Source organism: Tachyglossus aculeatus, chromosome 4 (genome assembly GCF_015852505.1).
Source record: "Tachyglossus aculeatus isolate mTacAcu1 chromosome 4, mTacAcu1.pri, whole genome shotgun sequence".
Taxonomy (NCBI): Eukaryota; Metazoa; Chordata; class Mammalia; order Monotremata; family Tachyglossidae; genus Tachyglossus; species Tachyglossus aculeatus.
In genome coordinates this window covers 121482817-121503914 of record NC_052069.1, presented here as the reverse complement: position 1 = coordinate 121503914, position 21098 = coordinate 121482817, and the positions used below count along the sequence as shown (strand labels likewise).

The 21098-nt window shown below is 45.3% G+C and overlaps 1 protein-coding gene across 4 annotated transcripts in view; it reads right to left on the bottom strand.

The window, feature by feature from the left end:
- Positions 1–21098, bottom strand: part of ASTN2 (astrotactin 2) — an 854016-nt gene that overhangs the window by 490238 nt on the left and 342680 nt on the right. The window lies entirely within an intron of this gene.

Sequence of the window (21098 nt, the reverse complement as noted above, 5' to 3'; positions counted from 1 at the left end):
CAGCATCCCTTCATCCCTCTTAGATTCCTTTCCTGCAACCTGTTTTGACAGTTGCAGCTGACCGAGGTCACCAATTTGAAGGGAGCTCAATTTCTGAGCTCCCCCCTTCTCTGTGAGAAAGAGTCCAAAGCCTGTGTTCTCTGCACTGTGATAGGGTTGGGGTGGGTGGCCTGTTCACCCTGGCATTTTTAAAGTTTTGGAAAGAGGGGCCTGGGGAGGAGCTGAGGCTTAAGGAGCAGAACTCACTGCGCCCACGGTAATAATAATAATGATGATGGCATTTATTAAGTGCTTACTAGGTGCAAAGCACTGTTCTAAGCGTTGGGGAGGTTACAAGGTGATCAGGTTGTCCCACAGGAGGCTCACAGTCTTAATCCCCATTTTACAGATGAGGTAACTGAGGCACAGAGAAGTTAAATGACTTGCCCAAAGTCACACAGCTGACAATTGGCAGAGACAGTAGTTTAGCCCTCTAAACTGATCTTTCCCCGGACTGGACTTGGGATGGTGCGTTAATAACAATGATAATAATGATAATTGTGCTATTTGTTAAGTGCTAAATACATGCCTAGCACTGTACTAAATGCTGGGGTAGATATATTACAATCAGATCATACATGATCCCTGTCCCACATGGAGTTCACAGTCTAAGTGGGGAGGGAGAACTGGTACTGAATCCCCATTTTACAGATGAGGATACTGAAACACAGCGAAGTTAAGATCAAGGTCAAGCCACAGCTAAGTGGCAGAGTCTGGATTGGAACCCAGGTTTCTTGACACCCAGTCCTGTGCTCTTTCCATTACACCGAGCTTCATCTCTGGTGATGGGCCCCAGCACCAAAGCCTTATGGGTTCAGTACAGGAAGCTACTGTTTAAAGACTGGACCATCCAAAGTGGCAAAGCTTCTCATCCTCTATGCCCTCTGGTATCACACAATGCAGAGAATCCTGTGGAGGCCAATTTTAGTGTGAGTGGCCTGCTTTTCCTTATTTACTGATGCTCAGGTAAAGATAAGTCCCACGCATCATTGCTGCTATGTGGGAGAAGACCCTCATGAGGGCTGACTGGGGAGTCATCCCAGGGCTCTGAGATATACAGTTAGAGTATGCAAGCACTGTAGAACCATGATCAACCAGAAATCTGGAATACTGGTAATAGTTTTGAACAACAAAATGCCTATACATTGTAATGTTTCTTAATCTCATGTCATGCTAGACGAGCACAGGGTAGCTTTCCAATCCTTTCAACGCTCTTTTGGTTTCTGGCATGATATCAGAGCCCCACCTGAGCAATAAAACTCAAGTCTTGCTTGAATACCTGCCTCAAACCTGCTTTGCCTCCTACCTGCAGCAGCCTGAGCAAGAAGAGAGATGCTGATTATCTCTACTTTTCATAACTCCAACTAATACTTGGCTTCCCTAAAAACCCACTGCACCCCACTAGCAGGGCTTAATTTATGCTGTCGCCTGCTCTGGTGCCCCAGAACCATTGGGGAGAACCCTGGGGGCAGAGCCAGTGCTGATTGGACCCTCCATGAAGACCATGGGGAAGAGAGCTTCCAGAATCCACTTGAATTGCAGCATAAGCAGGAGTTAGTCACATATAATGCCAAACTACAGTGCAGAGCCCTGGGTGACCCATCTTCAAGATTGCTCTCAGCCTCTCCCAAACTCTCAATCTTCAGAAGGAAAATGGCGGTCTCTGGGGATAGGTTTGGTGTTTGCTTCCAGTGTCTTCCAACTCAGGTCAAAGTGTTCCAATCCCCATTCATGGTCCATTCCCACCAAGCTCAAGGTATAGGGTCACCAAGTCCCATCAAAGAATGGGCAGCATCCATGCCAAGCCTATTCATTTCCCCATAAGGCATGGACTGACCCTTCACCACAGCACACCCAGCTTGCAGGCAGAGGCCAAATGTCAGCTATGTGACCCTGGATAAGTCTCTTGCCCAATTTCTCTGGGCCTCTGTTACCTCATCTGTAAAATGAGGATTCAGACTGTGAGCCCCACATGGTACAGGGGCCAGAAATGACCTGACTACCGGTATCTACACCAGCACTTAGAACAGTGCTTGTCACAGAGTAAGCGCTTAACAAATACCACAATTATCATTATTATTGTTATCATTATTAATAAGCAAGAGGAGGGCTGGAGAGACAGCTGGGATCATGGGGATATGAATTGGGTGTTGGAAGTCTGATACTGAACCACTTCTGTGGGAACCAAGCGTATTTCTAGAAAATAATGCTCATGAAGGAAATGATATTGGGAGTCTAGGTCAGTACAAGGACAATCTAATGTTAGGTATCAACCTAATGCTTATGTAGACCATCCTGGCCAGACAGGATATGGGTCTTAGATCTTTATCCCTATCCTGGTAGCTGTGCTTTCATCACATCCATTTGATTGTCAGAACTGTTGGGGACACAATATCCCTGTCCCCCTGCCTAAAGATCATTCCCATACATATGGCCATGGTGGCATGGAGTGAAGGCAGAGAACACAGAAGCTGTATCCCTTGGCAGCACCTGCTTTTTCTATCTATTGCCTGATCAATCAGGAGTTGTGCACAGTGATGCATTCTCGGGTGGTGAGGGCCGGGGAGGGGGTGAAGATCCCCTGTCTGCACTGCCTCAATATAAACTTTTCTGCTCTCTCCTCACAGGCCAGGGAGTCAGAAGGTCATGAGTTTTAATCCTACTCTGTCACTTGTCTGCCTTGTGGCCTTGGGCAAGTCACTTCACTTCTCTGTACCTCATTTACCTCATCTGTAAAAAGAGGATTAAGACGGTGAGCCCCCTGCGGGATAGGGTCTGTGTCCAACCTGCTTTGTTTGTATCTATCCCAGTGCTTAGTAGAGTGCCTGGAACATAGTAAGTGCTTAATACCACTATTATAATTATTATTATTATTAAATTGCAACAAAATGAAGTAATACTAAGTACTCTATCAATGATAGCAGGCAGCAGAATCAAACACCGGTAATGTAATATGGTAATATGCAAGTAGAATCAACTAGACCTTCACAAATTGCTATTGTGTGTGCTTTGGGCAGACATAGGCAATGACACTGAAGTAGGAGTCAGGTGGGCAGAACATTGTGGGTGGTAATCAATCAATCAATCAATCAATCAATCATATTTATTGAGCACTTACTATGTGCAGAGCACTGTACTAAGCACTTGGGAAGTACAAATTGACAACACATAGAGACAGTCCCTACCCAACAGTGGGCTCACAGTCTAAAAGGGGGAGACAGAGAACAGAACCAAACATACCAACAAAATAAAATGAATAGGATAGAAATGTACAAGTTAAATAAATAAATAAATAAATAGATAGAGTAATAAATATCTACAACCATATATACATATATACAGGTGCTGTGGGGAAGGGAAGGAGGTAAGATGGGGGGATGGAGAGGGGGACGAGGGGGAGAGGAAGGAAGGGGCTCAGTCTGGGAAGGCCTCCTGGAGGAGGTGAGCTCTCAGCAGGGCCTTGAAGGGAGGAAGAGAGCTAGCTTGGCGGAGGGGCAGAGGGAGGGCATTCCAGGCCCGGGGGATGACGTGGGCCGGGGGTCGACGGCGGGACAGGCGAGAACGAGGCACAGTGAGGAGATTAGCGGTGGAGGAGCGGAGGTTGCGGGCTGGGCAGTAGAAGGAGATAAGGGAGGTGAGGTAGGAGGGGGCGAAGTGATGGAGAGCCTTGAAGCCCAGGGTGAGGAGTTTCTGCCTGATGCGCAGATTGATTGGTAGCCACTGGAGATTTTTGAGGAGGGGAGTAATATGCCCAAAGCGTTTCTGGACAAAGATAATCCGGGCAGCAGCATGAAGTATGGACTGAAGTGGAGAGAGACACGAGGATGGGAGATCAGAGAGAAGGCTGGTGCAGTAGTCCAGACGGGATAGGATGAGAGCTTGAATGAGCAGGGTAGCAGTTTGGATGGAGAGGAAAGGGCGGATCTTGGCAATGTTGCGGAGCTGAGACCGGCAGGTTTTGGTGACGGCTTGGATGTGAGGGGTGAATGAGAGAGCGGAGTCGAGGATGACACCAAGGTTGCGGGCTTGTGAGACGGGAAGGATGGTAGTGCCGTCAACAGAGATGGGAAAGTCAGGGAGAGGACAAGGTTTGGGAGGGAAGACAAGGAGCTCAGTCTTCGACATGTTGAGCTTTAGGTGGCGGGCGGACATCCAGATGGAGATGTCCTGAAGGCAGGAGGAGATGCGAGCCTGGAGGGAGGGGGAGAGAGCAGGGGCAGAGATGTAGATCTGGGTGTCATCAGCGTAGAGATGATAGTTGAAGCCGTGGGAGCGAATGAGGTCACCAAGGGAGTGAGTGTAGATTGAGAACAGAAGGGGACCAAGCACTGAACCTTGGGGAACCCCCACAGTAAGAGGATGGGAGGGGGAGGAGGAGCCTGCAAAAGAGACTGAGAAAGAACGACCGGAGAGATAAGAGGAGAACCAGGAGAGGACAGAGTCTGTGAAGCCAAGGTCAGAATGGGGAATGGGGAATATGGGGAAAAAAATGGGTTGATAGGAGAGAAAGGAGATAAATCAATAGGCAAAGTATGAGAAGGTGAGAGGCAGAGAAAGGGGGTGTCCAGAGAACTGTCCACAGGAATCCAGTGGTGTTTAATCTTTCCATAACTAGGGTGAAATAGGCTTTGTGAAGAATGGTTAGCAGCAATAGTGTAAAGCCAGCAGCAAATATAAAGGGCATAAAACACTCCAGAGGGGTGAGAACTGATGCCTCTGGGAAACAGGGAAAGCTCACAGAGAATTCAAATGACCAAAGTAGCTCTGATGGATTTTTCTCTCAGTTTCCACTTTTGCTGAGCCACACTCCATGAGTTTTACTTTGGTGGAAGGGTCACAGATTCAAACCTGTGACCTTAAGCAGAAGTGATATTGGAATTTCTGCAGGTAAATACTGTCAGCTCATTGTAAGGTCATATTTCAATCAATCAGTCATATTTGGCAAGCACCTTCTGTGTGCAGAGCACTGTACTAGGTCCTTGAGAACAACAGAGTTAGTAGATGTGATCTCTGCCCTTCAGGATGCTTACAGTCTTGTGAGGGAACATCAACAACCTTTCAATCTTACATTGTGAGCCCCATGTGACACAGGCACTGTGTTTGACCTGATTATCTTGTATGTATTCCAGCACTTGGCACATAGTACAGTGCCTGATACATAATGAGCTCTTAACAAATACTATAATCACCTGCCCTGGAGGTACTGATCTTCCCTTATTCTAAGCAGTCACCCCCTCCAGGTGAAGGCTAGAGTTGTCAGCCTCACTTCCAGCACTCTACCGACTTCCCCTCATTCCTATTCATCAGCACATTCTGGAATTTAGGAAAAATCAGAAGATGAAATGCTAAAGAAGAATCAGGTCAGAGATTGGGGCTGTCTGAGATCAGAGCCCCTAATCCCTGGAATGAGGGGCTAATTGATGTCAACTGTTCTCCCGCATGTCAAATAGGGAGGGCAGGGAGACACCACTGACCCAGGATGGAGATAGGAGGCATTAAAGTGTCCACCTCCAGCGAGCACCACACATCCCGGCAGTAGAGTGATCCCAGCCCCTTCACCCCTGACCTAAGAACTCCTTTCCCAGCAAGCACCACACCGAGCCAACTACGCACAATTTTCCATAAATTACTAGGAGGGAAGGGTGTCAGGAAGATGATTTCCCTGAAATTGCAGAGTTGCATGATAAGAAATGTAGGAGGGGTGAGGGATCTCTAAAGCCTGGATCAGCATATGGGCTATTTGGACACCCAAGTCTCTGATGCTCAGGCTTTTTCTGTAAAGCCTGGTGGTGTTATTTGTAGCATCAATCCATCAATCAATCATATTTATTGAGTGCTTACTGTATTCAAAGCACTATACTAAACATTTGGGAGAGTAGAATGCAACAGAATTAGCAGATATGTTTCCTGCCTATAATCAGCTGTCTGGAGTTTATCTCTGAGGGAAGTGGGGGGAAAGGGGAAGGGAGCAACTGAGCCCCAGGGGGGTGAGGAGCAATTTGAGCTTTGCTAAGTTCACATCTCTTATTCAGGTAAAAGGGACACTGCTTTGATAACTACCTTCCATTTTACCTCCATTACTAGCCATCAGATCTTCTCTGGTATTTCTGTTACATTCTTAAGATGGAAGCGTAGTGAACATGCTTATTTTTTCTCTCACACCTTTCTCCTGAAACACATTCCCTCTCTCTCTCTCATTTTTACCAACTATGCTAAACCCCAGCAGCTTGGCTCTTGAACCATCTTCTGCTCTTTTGCTTCTCCCCTTTCTCATTGTCCTTGTCACAAGTAGGCTTATCAGCCCATTGCCACCCTGAACCAGGAAGCAGAGCTTCTGAAAGAAAAAGAAAATTACTTTTCCCTCCCTTCCCTTCAGGAAAACCATTCCCAGGCCAACAGCCTGCAATATTTTCAGTCTTTCCAGGAGGTTTTGCAGTAGGAACACTATGATGAATGAGTTGAGGATAACAATAAATGGTGAAAATGCATCTTCATTGCATTGCAACCTACAATGCCTTCATTGCACAGCTCTGTGGGGTTGGGAAGAGAAGGAAAAGAAGGAGAGGGTTGATGAGGGGATCAGGCACCTGAGCATCTCTGGAAAGAAGAAGCCTGGGTTCCAGGTATGGGGTCAGGGGATGGGAAGAGGACAGGGCGCATGATTCCTGGATGGAATATTTTCCACTGTCTCTGAATTACACATTAGTCCCAGATCCTCTAACACTTCTGGATCTTTAACAGTCCAAAAGAGCAGAGGACTGGAAGTCAGAAGACTTGGGCTCTAATCCTGGCTATACCACTTTCCTGCAATGTGATTTATAGCAAATCACTTAACTTTCCCATACCTAAATTTCCTCATCTGCAAAATGGGGATTAAGCACCTGTTCTCTATTCCCTTTAGACTGTGAGCCCCATGTGAACAGGAACTGTGCCTAATTTGATTGGATCTATGGCAGCACTTATCACAGTGCTTGGAACATAATATGTGCTTAACAAATACCACAATAATCATCCAACTACTTCTACTGTTACTACTACTAATAATAATGATAATAATCAATCAATAATAAATCACTGGTACTTACTGAATGCTTACTATGAAGAGAGCACTGTCCTAAGCATTTGGGAGAGTACAATACAACAGAATTAGCAGACATACTCTTTCCTAACAAGCTTATGATGATTATCATTCCCCTAACTAAAAAGGTATGTTTCTGCCTCTTGCCCATAATACATCATAAGTGCCAGAAACTGAGCACCAGAGTGTCACTTCAGACTGCATTTATAAGGACTCTGTTTGACAGTCCAATCTCTCCTATTAGATTGCCAGTAACTTAAAGGGAGGGACTGCCTAATCACTAGCATGAATACAAACTCTGAGGGTCAAACACCCTTGAGGAGCCTTATAAATACTTGACAATTTGCCCACAGAGAATATCAATTTGTAGCAATGCATGTAACTTTCTCTAGCAGAGTTCCATGTTCCAAGTATCTTTATACATATATGTTTGAGGGGTTATGGAGGAATAAGTAAAAATTAGATTAGAGATCAGAACCTTGTAGAGAAGAAAATGTGTCTGTATTTGGCAACTTCCTATGCTGTGGAGTAACTCGCCACAGGACAGCCAGTTCAGCCTCCATTCCTCGCCTCACATATGGAAGGAAGGATAAATATGCCCTTTGCTACATTCATTCTTTCATTCAATTGTATTTATTGAGTGCTTACTGTGTGCAGAGCACTGTACTAAGCGCTTGGGAAGTACAAGTTGGCAACATATAGAGATGGTCCCTACCCAACAGCGGGCTCACAGTCTAGAAAGGGGAGACAGACAACAAAACAAAACATATTAACAAAATAAAATAAAGAGAATAGGAAATATGTACAAGTAAAATAAACAGAGTAATAAATCTGTACAAACATATATACAGGTGCTGTGGGGAGGGGAAGGAGGTAGGGCGGGGGGATGGGGAGGGGGAGGAGGGGGAGAGGAAGAAGGGGCTTAGTCTGGGGAGGCCTCCTGGAGGAGGGGAGCTCTCAGTAGGGCTCTGAAGGGAGGAAGAGAGCTAGATTGGCAGATGTGCAGAGGGAGGGCATTCCAGGCCAGGGGGAGGACGTGGGCCGGGGGTCGACGGCGGTATATATGTATATACCTGTATATATGTATATATGTTTGTATGTATTTATTACTCTATATATTTATTTATTTTATTTATTCTATTTATTTTATTTTGTTAATATGTTTTGTTTTGTTGTCTGTCTCCCCCTTCTAGACTGTGAGCCTGCTGTTGGTTAGGGACCGTCTCTATATGTTGCCAACCTGTACTTCCCAAGTGCTTAGTACAGTGCTATGCACACAGTAAACGCTCAATAAATACGATTGAATGAATGAATGAATGACAGGCAAGAACGAGGCACAGTGAGGAGGTTAGTGGCAGAGGAGCGGAGGGTGTGGGCTGGGCTGTAGAAGGAAAGAAGGGAGGTGAGGTAGGAGGGGCGAGGTGATGGAGAGCCTTGAAGCCGAGAGTGAGGAGTTTTTGCCTGATGCGTGGGTTGATTGGTAACCACTGGAGAGTTTTGAGGAGGGGAGTAACCTGCCCAGAGGGTTTCTGCACAAAGATGATCCAGGCAGCAGCATGAAGTATAGATTGAAGTGGGGAGAGACAGGAGGATGGGAAATCAGAGAGGAGGCTGATGCAGTAATCCAGTCAGGATAGGATGAGAGATTGAACCAGCAGGGTAGCAGTTTGGATGGAGAGGAAAGGGCGGATCTTGGCAATGTTGCGGAGGTGAGACCAGCAGGTTTTGGTGACGGATTGGATGTGAGGGGTGAACGAGAGAGCGAAGTTGAGGAAGACACCAAGGCTGCGGGCATGTGAAAAAGGAAGGATGGTAGTGCCGTCAACAGTGATGGGAAAGTCAGGGAGAGGGCAGGGTTTGGGAGGGAAGTTAAGGAGTTCAGTCTTGGACATACTGAGTTTTATATGGCAGGCAGACATCCAGATGGAGATGTCTTGAAGGCAGGAGGAGACACGAGCCTGAAGGGAGGGAGAGAGAGCAGGGGTAGAGATGTAGATTTGGGTGTCATCAGCACAGAGATGATAGTTGAAGCTGAGGGAGCGAATGATTTCACCAAGGGAGTGAGTGTAGATAGAGAACAGAAGGGGACCAAGAACTGACCCTTGAGGAACCCCTACAGTAAGGGGATGGGAGTGGGAGGAGGAGCCCGCAAAAGAGACTGAGAATGAATGGCCGGAGAGATAAGAGGAGAACCAGGAGAGGACAGAGTCTGTGAAGCCAAGGGTGGATAGCTTGTTGAGGAGAAGGGGTGGTCCACAGTGTCGAAGGCAGCTGAGAGGTCGAGGAGGATTAGGATAGAGTAGGAGCCATTGGATTTGGCAAGCAGGAGGTCATTGGTGACCTTTGAGAGGGCAGTTTCGGTGGAATGTAGGGGATGGAAGCCAGATTGGAGGGGGTTGAGGAGAGAGTTAGCATTGAGGAATTCGAGGCAGCAGGTGTAGACGACTTGTTCAAGGAGTTTGGAAAGGAATGGTAGGAGGGAGATAGGGCAATAACTAGAAGGCGAGGTGGGGTCAAGAGAGGGTTTTTTAGGATGGGGGAGACGTGGGCATGTGTGAAGGCAGAGGGGAAGGAACAAGTGGAGAGTGAGTGGTTGAAGATGGAAGTTAAGGAGGGGAGGAGGGACGGGGCGAGGGACTTCATAAGATGAGAGGGAATGGGGTCAGAAGCACAGGTGGCCAGAGTAGCACTTGAGAGGAGTGAGGAGATCTCATCTGAGTATACTGCTGGGAAGGATGGGAGAGTAGCAGAGAGGGTTGAGAGGTGGGGGGTCGGAGAAGGGGGAGAAGTGACTTGGGGGAGCTCAGACCTGATGGAGTTAATTTTACTCATGAAGTAGGAGGCCAGACCGTTGGGGGTGAGGGAAGGAGGAGGGGGAGGAACAGGGGGCCAGAGAAGGGAGTTAAATGTACGGAAGAGCTGACAGGGATGATAGGCATGGGTGTCAATAAAGGAGGAGAAATAGTTTTGTCTGGCAGAGGGGAGGGCAGAGTTAAGGCAGGAAAGGATAAACTCGAAGTGAACAAGGTTGGCTTGGTGTTTAGACTTTCACCAGCAGCGTTCAGCAGCTCGAGCATAAGAGCGAAGGAGGCAGACAGTGGCAGTGATCCAGGGCTGTGGGTTAGTGGTACGAGAGCGGTGAAGGGAAAGGGGAGCGAGGGAGTTGAGCTGAGTAGAAAGGGTAGAGTTGAGAGCAGTGATCTGATCATCAAGATTGGGTAGAGAGGAAAGGGAGATGAGCTGGGGTGTAAGGCTCTCAGAAAGATGGATGGGGTCGAGAGAGCGGAGGTCTCTGTGAGGCAGTAATATAGAATTACAGGCGAGAGGAGTATGAGTGAGGAGGCAGGTGAGCAGGTTACATAGCAGAAATGTTGATGTTACCCATTGAAAGGTGAGTACCACTCTGCCTTTGAATTTTCCCTCATGCCATTTATTTATCAATCAGCTAATCATATTTATTGATCTCCTGAACAATAGAGGTAAAAGGCATGATCCCTGCCCTTGGAAATGTAATGGAGACACCAGGCACAGACAAATTATTTACAATTACGAAGAAATGCCAAGGCCCAACTTATTATAACAAGAGAAGAGTAAGAGAGAGGATCGGACAAATAAGGTAGATTTAGTAGTCATCCACATACAGGTGGAAGAGTCATACATCTACCCTGCAGAAATAAATGACAGAGGCAGGACAAGAAAGGGGGAATAAGAAGAGGAAGGAAGAGAGGAAGAGGAAAGAAGGAACAGGAGATAGGGGAAGGAAGAGAGACACAACTGGAGTTGAAAGTCTGAGATCCTTATTAACAGAGACAGGTTCGAACTGGAGTCCAGTATTCACTTTCAGTGCTTACCCACAAAAGGTCACAGTGGTCAATGGTGCAGACTGATCAGGGTTCACTAATGGGGTGGCTTATAGCAGGTCTGCCGGTCCAACACAGCCTTTTTTTTTTCCAGGTCATGCCCTGCTGACAAACTCCAACAGTCTTTTCACACAGCAGTCTGATCTCTAATCTTTCATTTTCCTCTTGCTGGTAAAGGCAGGCATCCTGGGGCTTCCAGAAATCTCTGACATTTTATCAAAGACCCGAAGAGACCCAAAACTTACTGATCTGTGAGTTAGCAAGAAACACAAATCCCTTTCTGACTGCCATCCTAGGTACACTTGAATAACTCAAACTACCATCTGTGTCTTCCAGGTAAGGAGTGAGACTTGGCCACAGATGAATGAATAGTGAGTGGTGCTGAGGAGCAGTGTAAGCACACAGGGACTTGGGTAGCCCCGGAATCCATTCTATTATTAAATAGCTCTACAGAGTCCAACTGAGGGGACAGAGGGATGGAACCTGGGATCTAATCCCAATTCTGTCACCAGCACAATGGGCGGCTTTGGGAGAGTTACTCTATCTCTCTGGGGTCCAGTTTTTGTATCTGCAGGATGGAGATAAGAGCTGCCCCTTTTCTGTTTCAATGGGTGTGATGCTGTTGAATTAGACAGTGTCTGTAGACTGCTCTGAACTCCACTGAGAAGGTCTGTTATTAATTACGACTGTCAGTGGCCTCAGAGCTTCCCCTTATACCTGAAAAATTCCAAATGTATCCTCCAACGGGGCTCAGGTATGTGCTGATGTTCTAAAGAGCTCAACAGAACAAAGGCATGGCCACATCTGGAGAGGTAACAGCAATGAGGACCTGCAACAAAGGATTTTTGTCCCTTGAACAATAACCTTTTTTTTTTTTCATCTCTTCTCTTGCAAAGCAAGAGTTCTTGAGCTACCAACTGGATAGCTAAGTCAAAGACTGGGTCAATTTGCAAAATTTTCTGCAATTATTTCTTTGTTTTACGTAGGCTTTAGTATCAAACTATGCTTCTACCACCTAGCTGGGCTAATAATAATTAATAATTATGGTGTTTGTTAAGTGCTTACTATGTTCCAGGCACTTTACTAAACGTTGGGGTGGATACAAGCAAATCAGATTGGAAAGAGTCCCTGTCCCATGTGGGGCTCACCGCCTCCATTCCCATTTTACAGATGAGATAACTGAGGCACAGAACAGTTAAGTGACTTGCCCAAGATCACACAACAGACAAGTAGCAACGCTGGGATTAGAACCCATGACCTTCTGACTCCCAAGCCCATGTTCTATCCACTACACCATGCTGCTTCTCTGGGAACAGAGAAGAGTACAGAGCACAGAGTTAATCTGGAGCACAGAAAAAAACAGTAAGACTGATATATATGTGTGCAATATGTGTGTATATGTATATATGAAGGAGATATAATTGCCATTGGGATTTTATCCATGTGTTAAACTGTAGCTGATTAAATCAATGTATGGTTAATAATAAAACATAAAGGGATTGCCCCTTCTGTACTGTTGCATTTTACCTGCAATACTTTGAATTATTTTCTTGTCTTCCTTTTGGTGACTCTCCAGAGCTCCCATTTCTAATTGTAACCCTATTCCTAACTGCTGTACACCAGGTCAACCTCTCTTGTACTTCCCACTCCCAAATGTGTGCTGTTTTGCCACTCATTTGAACTTTTATTCATTGTCCCTTTTAAGGGTTCTTCTATTTATAGTTCCTCCACTTGAACTCACCATAAAACAGACGTCCTCCTCACACAGTGCCCAGCCTCATTGTCTTTTATCCTGCCTTGCCTCTTGATGCTACGTATTGTACATATAAGTGGAGTTTCAATAGCTCTAGAAGTCAGATGCTACACTATGGGTAGGTATAATTCTCCACATTAGGAAGAAGTTTGCACTGAAAAATTGCTCTATAGATTTTCAATTTGGTCTATAGCTTTGATGTCATGTTGGCACCACACTCTGTCTGCCTTCTTGTTTTGATTTTCTATATCTTTGCTAACCTGTAGTGCTGAGCACTGTGCTGCCTATGTAGCATACTGTAAGTGATAGTATTCAGCCATGGGTCACCAATGGAGAACCTAGGTTCAGTGTTAAGGATGGCTGGATGCTGCATAACCTTGTATCTTCTTGAAACTTGTCAGCCAATAGTTTTTTGCTGATTCTGAGAAGCAGTTCTTATTTATCTGTTTAAGAAGCACCATGGTCTAGTGCAAAGAACCTAAGGGTTAAGCAATGTGAGTTCTGGACCCAACTGAATGAGTGGCCCAACTCTAAGACCATGGGTAAGTAATTTAAGCTCTCTATGCTTCAGTTGTCTCAACTGTAAACTGGAGATAAGATACCTCTTTTTCTACCACATAGCTTTTCATCCCAGCATGGGCTGTGTCTGATCCAACTATCTTGTATCTACCTCAGCCCTTAACATACCGTTTGGTGCATAGCAAGCATTTATTAAATGCCATAATAATAATAATTTTGATTATTATCATCACTGCTACAGGCATCGGTGCACATGCATCATCAAAATTCTTTCTCTAAGGTCAAATAGGAAAGAGACCCTTGAACAAGACAAAAAATCGATCCTAAAGAGTGGGGCAGACAAAATTTCTTGTAGAATGTTCTCTTCTTTCCAACAGAAAGAGACATAGGACACATTTGCATATTTCTGTCTTTTGCAAATGTCCTTTCCAACCTCTACTCATTTCCCAACAATCTGATCATTCCATTAGGTTTGGATTCAGAAACCAGGGATGTTTCTGTTTCCTACTATAAACAGCCAAAATATACTCAGTGTCTTCAGCTCACACTAAAATGAAAAGTTCAAAGATTGTAATCCAGTATATCCAGCAGAGCTCAGCAGAGATGAGTAGGTAATCCCACAAACAAATGACAAATCACCCAGATCTCAAGGAATAACCACAGCAAATTTTTATGGGATTTTCATAGTAGAAGATCCTAAAATGCAAACATTCTTTTAATCAGATAATATTTTTCAGTCTATCAAGATGCAGCCCTTCTCAGAAGGAACTCTGCAGTGCTATAATAATCTGTAAAATTGCTTGGCAATGTTACCATTCAGAGAAAGGATTAAAGGGAAGTGTTGCTTCCATCTACATTTAAATAACCACTCATTAAAACCTGTGTGGAACATTAGTAGCTTCCTAAAGCTCTACTGTATTCTCCTAAGGGCTTAATACAGTGTCCTGCACAGTATAAGAACACAAAAATATGATTACTTGATTGATTGATTAAAACAAAGGCCCTGAGACTTTAAACAACCTTCAGGGGATTGACACTTCTTTGGCTTATCCTTTAGGGTCTCCTGAAACCCTAGAAGACCTCAGGAATAGTTAATTCCTGCATTTAAAAAAGTGACAGAGGAGTCTATTAGGGGAAGGCATTCATCTGGAGGGCCTGGAAATCCTGGTTCTAATTCTGTATGACCTAGGGCAAATTAATCTTTCTGTGCCACAACTTTCCCTGCTGTAAAATGGGTATATTTACCTGCTTCTCCCAGTCTCCCCTTCAGGGATAGAATGAAGTAGAATAGCTCTATGGATTGGAGGGAAATGATAAATGGGGTTATTGTCATGATTATTACTGTTTTTGTTATTATTATGTAAGATCTCAGCAGCCTTCAGTAACTGGATTCTACTTCAGTAATCTCTCTTCTGTATAATGAGTACAGTGTTTTGTTTCAGAGCATAGCAAGATCCTTGGTTCAAGAAGATTCCAAGCTTCACAAGTTGGCTTGTCTAGGAAATTGTAGTTCATGCTATTCATTTCCCTGGCTCTTCCACTTACAATATTAAACCATTTTAGATAATGTTTAAGTACAGCTACAACCTCACTAATTCTCACTTTACTAATCTTCAAACATGATGATGATTCTCCCTCTTGCTCCTGCTCTCTTATGAATGCTCTCTCCCTTCCCCCCTACATCCCTCTCCAGTCTGCCCTCACTTCCCAGCAATGATTTAATAGCAAAGTACTGAGGGCTCACATTACTAAGACTTCATTACTTTTACAAAACATTTTACAGTACATTTACTGGTATATGATAGAGGATGATCATGAATCATTAAAATTAAGCTACCCGTGTCAAAACACCCGAACAAAGCCCAGGCTGAATATCAGCATTGCAGTCTGGGTTTCTATTTAAGGCCTTGTGAATTTGGTCACTGGCCACAGGTCATTAGCAGATGAGGTGTCAGGGTCCCCAAATCTGAGGTCTGATGTCTGGCTTGCTGGAGAGCCAAATGGGTGGATAGGGGAAGCAAATAGGAATCACTTTAGTAGCACAGAGGAAAATTTCCAGGCCTGCCTGGGGTAGTGGAAGCCCCCTTCAAGACTGCTCAACTAGATGGAAGTTAACTAGGGTACCCAGAAAATCAACTTTGGTTTGATCACCTGGCTTGAAACAAAAGCTGCTTCTTCTGTGGAACCTTCCGCAGGCTTTCTACCATCAGGAGCACCCCATCAAGGGAGACCCTATGAATTATGACTGGCTGCTACAACACTGTTGTAGAATCTTCAATAGCCACAGAAGGACTAGACATTAAACTCCTTAAAGCAGGGATCACATTTACCAATTTTACTGTATTGAACTTTCCAAAGTGCTTAGTACTGTACTCTGTACACAGCAAGTGCTCAATAAATACCACTGATTGATTGACTGAAGCCAGTGAAGGCAATCATAACCCTGGCAGTCAGTGCCATGACCCACCAACAGATTACAGCACTCCTGTCTGAGATCACAGAGCCGGGGGCATCAGGAGTCAAAACCCTTCTGGGTAGGGAATTGAGCAAACACCACCCTTATTGCTGGGAAGTGATGATGAAGAGCTTTGCATTTCAGTGTGTTTTCCAGAGGAGACAATACCAGCAAATTCTGAACCCAACCGATAGGACTGACTCTGCTGTTCTCAATCTGGGTCTTTCTGGAGCGGTTGAGATCTGTGAAGAAGGAATCTCCTTTTACCCCCAAAGAGTTCATAAAATTCCTGATGACTCTGAATCCCAGACTGAATTTATATCCTCATAAAACTTTAGGATGAGCTACCCTAGGACTTCAAAAATCTAGCATTAAAACATCCGCCTACATGCATACACCCGCCTACTTTCCCCAGGCCCTAGGAGCATATAGTCAGTCCTTTCCATGATTAGTCCCCAGTTTTTATGTCAGGGAAGCATCTGCTTCACTTCTTGTGGTCCTGAATTCTCTAATCTCTCTGCTGAACTAACAGGGAGGAGACAGCTACACCTCCTCCCTGCCAAAACCCTACCAGGGTAGATAATAACAAATGCATGAAGCTAACTTCACTTCCCTCTGTGTGTCTGCAAAACACAGTGCGGGCGTGGGCAGAACAGAATGTGGTTCAGGCTATGAAGCCTTTCCAAAACTGTGGCAGGTGTGATACATCCCATACTGTCCTCACCACTGGGGAAGCAATCATGATGGGGGAGAGGGATGAATCTTTGTTCCCATAATGATTTCTCCCTGTCTCCCTGAGACATGAGTAGACATGGTCAGCCAGGCACTGTAAGGAAAGCAGAAGCAGTCACAAAACAGAGACACCTAGGTGAGACAACTAAAGCCTGGGGTTCAGGGCCTGGAATTATAGCTTCAGTCCCATCTCTGATGGAAACTCTCTAACACTTAACTATTTCAGGGTTCCAGTTTCTCCATCTGTAAAATTGAATCTTAAGGTCAGAGGTTCCTCTATGTTCTGTAGAGAGTTTCTTTTGGAGATGGCATGAGCAGTGTCTTTCAAGCATTAATGACGAGGATAATGCTGTCCACCCAAAATAAGGAGGGTACTAAGATCTAGCCTGAAAGCTACATCGATCTGTCAAAAAAAAAGGGCAAGTAGAAAAACTATTCATTTTCCTCCTGTCAGGTCCAGCCCTGAAGCTGCCCCTCCCTGTGCCCCGTTCCTTATTCTTGGCTGTGGGGTCACAGCCCCTGACTATTCCCCATCTGGTGAATTCCAGTGCTATGTGTGGGCAATTCCAATGTGGGCTGAGATATGTTTCCCTGCAAGCTTCCAGCCTGTGGGCACCCTTCCAAGGAACCTCGTCTGAAGTCATCCATAAATCAAGTCGCTTGAATCTCCCCCCATGACATCTCCATGACACATCCTTCTTCCATGACAGTGAGTTCCAGGAAAGCCAAGAATCATGAGCCAATCAGCTTGGTAAAAGCTTCTCTTGACCTCCAGCCCCACTCCAGCCTGGCTATGCTTTCCCTATGCCTCCAAAAAGGGTGGATAACTACCTTGTAAGTAAAAGCCAAGCTGCCCACACCTCTGAGGGAGAAATACTGAGAATGGGATGCAAACGGGGCCATCATGTCCATCCTTCTCATCTGGAGGTTTGGAAACATTCAGAGTAGGGAGAAGAGGATATGTGCAGAGCACTGTACTAAGCATTTGGGAGAGTACAATAAAACAGCCACATTCTCTGCCCACAATGTGCCTATAGTCTAGTGGGGGAAAGAATATTAATATATGGACGTAAGTGAGGAGGGGCAGGAAGCAGGGGGACTGAATAAAGGGAGCAAGTCAGGGTGATGCAGAAGAAAGTGGTAGACAAGAAAAGGAGTGTTTAGTCAGGGAAGGCGTCTTGGAGGAAAGGCTGAATCCTACCCTGCAATTGGCATCTACTTCCACACCATGAAGGTTACTGGTGTATAAAGGAGAGAATGGCTTATCCCACAGGTAACAGGGGCTACTAGCACTGAATACAGTGCTATGCACACAGTAATAATAATAATAATGATAATAATAATTGTGGTGCTTGCTAAGCACAGAGAAGTGAAGTGACTTTCCCAAGATCACACAGCAGACAAGTGGAGGAGTAGGGATTAGAACCCACAATCTTACAGTTCCCATGCCTGTGCTCTATCCACTATGCCATACTGCTTCTCCAGTAAGTCTTTAATAAATACTATTACTACAGCCACAAGGACTCACTGCTCAGATTTGGACACTGGATTTTCCAGCAGTGAGAATGAATGACACGTGGTGGCCCAGGACATAGAGGTTCTGATTGATTTTTCACTGTTCACTTGTCTTAAGGACATAAGCACTGGCATTACTCTTTCCAAGCAATCCAGCATGAGATTCTGTCTCCAACAATGGCAACAGGATGCTTGGAGGAATCAAGTCACTGACCCGCATCCAAATATTTAGGGATAGAAAACCCAAATGGATGCCAGAGCCAGGAAAGCAAGGAAGCCAGATTTGATGAAACCAGTTGTCCCAAGTTTGAAATCATTTCCTTGCTTCGATGCAGTTTTCTAGCATTCCTAAAAAACAAATGCAAAATAACAACCAAAAATGACCCACAGGGAGCCTCTGTATCTCAATAATAATAAAGATATTTGTTAAGTACTTACTCTGTGCTAGACACTGTATTAAGCACTGAGGTGGATACAAGCAAATCAGGTGGACACAGTCCCTGTCCCACACGGGGCTCACAGTCTCAATCCACATTTTACAGGTGAGGGAACTGAGGCACAAAGTAGTTAAGTGACTTGCCCAAGGTAACACAGCAGCTGTGCCAATATTCAAAGGAAAGAACACATGTTCACATGAGGACATTAAGGCAGTGTTCAGGAGTGAGGTGTTCTGATCAAGGTTTCCAAGCAAAGCTGAGGGAGACTGGAGACTGGCTGAGGTTGAGCCTTCTGAGCAGCTCCTGCTTCCCAGATGAATATCAGTATCAGGACCAGCAGGATTTACCGAAGAGTTATGGTGTCTAGAGCACTGAGCTCCCAGCAGTTCCCTGGCAGAGGTGAGCCAAGCATGATCCTCCTCTGGCAAACTAGCCTGACACAATCCCCTCCCAACATGGTCCCCTTGGGCTGAAAGGAAGCAGAAATGACTTGGATCTAAAGAGCCCCTCATTGAGAGCCTGGGGGGGGGGGGGGCGGTAAAGTGACAAAGCTTTAAAGATTTAACTGGCTTAAACCAAAAATATTTCTTCCTCAAGGAGCTGCCCTGCATTTCAGGGTCTTTCTGCTTTAGAAGATGCTTTCCCAGCTTCAATTATTGTTGGGAGGAAACATGAAAATAATATTCCTTCTCTCTGATGAGTATCTGTCTCACTTTGCCATATGGGCAGGGTTAGATTGGAGAAGGTTGGGTGGGGAAGGGATGGAAGAGGGAAAAGGGGAGGAAAGTGAGAGCCAAGCTCTGAGACACTTTTTCAGAGAATCAAAGTTCACATGTGGCAACTTTCTCCCAAAGATTTCTCTTCTTGAAGCCAAGATCACATGTGCATAATTCCAATGCAGGCAACAACTGATTAACACCAAGGTCATTTCCCTCCTTGAGTGCCAGATTCTCTTCAATTTGAGCCTTTGGGGAGAAGGGAGAGGGAGAGAACTGTACTGGACTTTCCCAAGGTTTAGTATAGGGCTCTGTCCACAGTAAATACTCGGTAAATATCACTGATTAACTGACTGTGGGAGAAATGCTGGTCTGTCCTTTGGAAATCTTTTCCGCAACTTAGATCCTGAATGGGACACATTTTGGCAGGGAAAAGATCAGATCCTTAGACAATTATGAACCTCCTCCAGATCAGTCTCTTTGTGCCACCCTGGAACCACTGGAACTGGCAGTTCATGGCCCTGGTCTTACCACTAGTACCAAAGGCAAGAACAATGAGGCCCATTCAGAGGCATTACTTATTTCAAATGTAAAATCACATCAGGGCTTGAGACCCAGAATTACATAAGAAGCCCTGACACCACTGTCACTGGACTTGATCCATAGGATTTTCCTTTGAGGTCCCAAAGTCTACAGGGGGATTTACAAGATGTGAAGCAGCTATAATATTTCCATGACACCTGACATCAAGGACAAAGTCTGACTCCCCTCTTTGCAGCAACACACCATCAGGGATTGAAGGAGTGAGAAAGCTCTTCCTAATTCTCCATTTGGAGCAGGCTTATCTCTGCTCACACCATTTCAAAAGGAGAATTATGCTGCCACTGCATTTGGCCTTCCAGTTCCTAGCCAAATTTTGAAAAGGTGCTGCCTGAAATTGCCTGTTCATCTGCAGTAGTTTGGGTGTACTGAGTGAACTGAAGGGATTTACAAAAGACAAAATGTGACAGTTCCTGCGCTCAAGTTGCTTAAATGTAATAATAAAAAAAAAATACACAGCACACAGACAGGTTGCAAGTAACAGGGGAATAGAATGTCAAAGATATTTAAGTACACATCTAGGTGTAAAGTGTATAGTTTTCAGAGGTAAACGAGGCTGGGTGAGTGGGTCCGATTGCTCGAGGTTGAGGCTGGGGGGAGGGCAGTGAATTCAAGAAGGCACTCTGGAGGAGGAGGGCTTTAAATGAGAGGATTTGGAAAAGTGCTCAGAACAGTCATGATGATGGGTAGATGAGTGTGTGGTACGTCAGACAGGCGTGGGACCAGTAGAAGGGGAAGTGATAGTAGAGTTGAAAAGGGCTGGTTAGTGGGGATACTTGAAATTTAAGTTTAGGAGTTTTGAGTTAACCCAATTGACAACCAGAAGCCTCATCAAATGTCTGAGCAGGGGAATCAATGCTGTGGACAGTTTGCCCCTCTCAAGCTGACACCTCTTGCCCAGGGAGGGTGCTCAATAAATATTGTTCATACCTATACGTATCCCCCAAAACTCTCCAGTGAACACACTCAACAGCAGAAGCATTTTCTCCTTTACTTTTGACATAAAGAACCAGAGATGTGCAAACAGGGTCCTCTGCCTTGGTTCCCAGGACAGGCTAGCAAGGGCCTGCAGGCATGAAGCTGAAAATCACTGCCTTCACCTGCCAGCATTATACCTATAAACAGCCTCTTAAGCCTGCAAACATGTTACGGCAAGTGCCATCCACTAGACGTTTATTGATCGACTGGCTCTCTGACTGATCACTGACACTTGATCAGTCATGTCCATGTTATCCAACAACTTTTCCACAAGCCAATTGCCCATTTATGAATCCCACAGGACCTCTATCCAACCATCACCTGCCTTCACCACAGCCTGTTCCTGGTCCTTCAACTGGAGCCATCAGCACCCGGCAAACCCCATGTGTATGTGGACACCTGATCAATGAATGAAT